Source organism: Penaeus monodon, chromosome 22, assembly GCF_015228065.2.
Source record: "Penaeus monodon isolate SGIC_2016 chromosome 22, NSTDA_Pmon_1, whole genome shotgun sequence".
In the NCBI taxonomy this organism is placed as follows: Eukaryota; Metazoa; Arthropoda; class Malacostraca; order Decapoda; family Penaeidae; genus Penaeus; species Penaeus monodon.
This window is the reverse complement of record NC_051407.1, coordinates 6,414,702-6,414,992: the sequence shown is the minus strand read 5'-3', so window position 1 is coordinate 6,414,992 and position 291 is coordinate 6,414,702.

Sequence of the window (291 nt, the reverse complement as noted above, 5' to 3'; positions counted from 1 at the left end):
AGACTAAAAGCAATCCTTTTCGAGACTTTTTCACGATTATCTGACATTTGGACACCCTTTCTGAATATTATGTGTGTACCTTGTGTGCATATTTCAAGCCGTGGCTACTCTGTTTCTTTAATGATCAGAAAAACCATAATGTGTTGATGAAGAAAGAAATCTCATAAATGTCTCAGTCTCACATTTCTCTTTTGCTTAAAGAAGATATAACACGGAAGAGACTGGTTATTACCAATAGCTTGTGAGGAACATCATAGTGTGTCTGTACCCGTTCTATCAACATGTTTTATC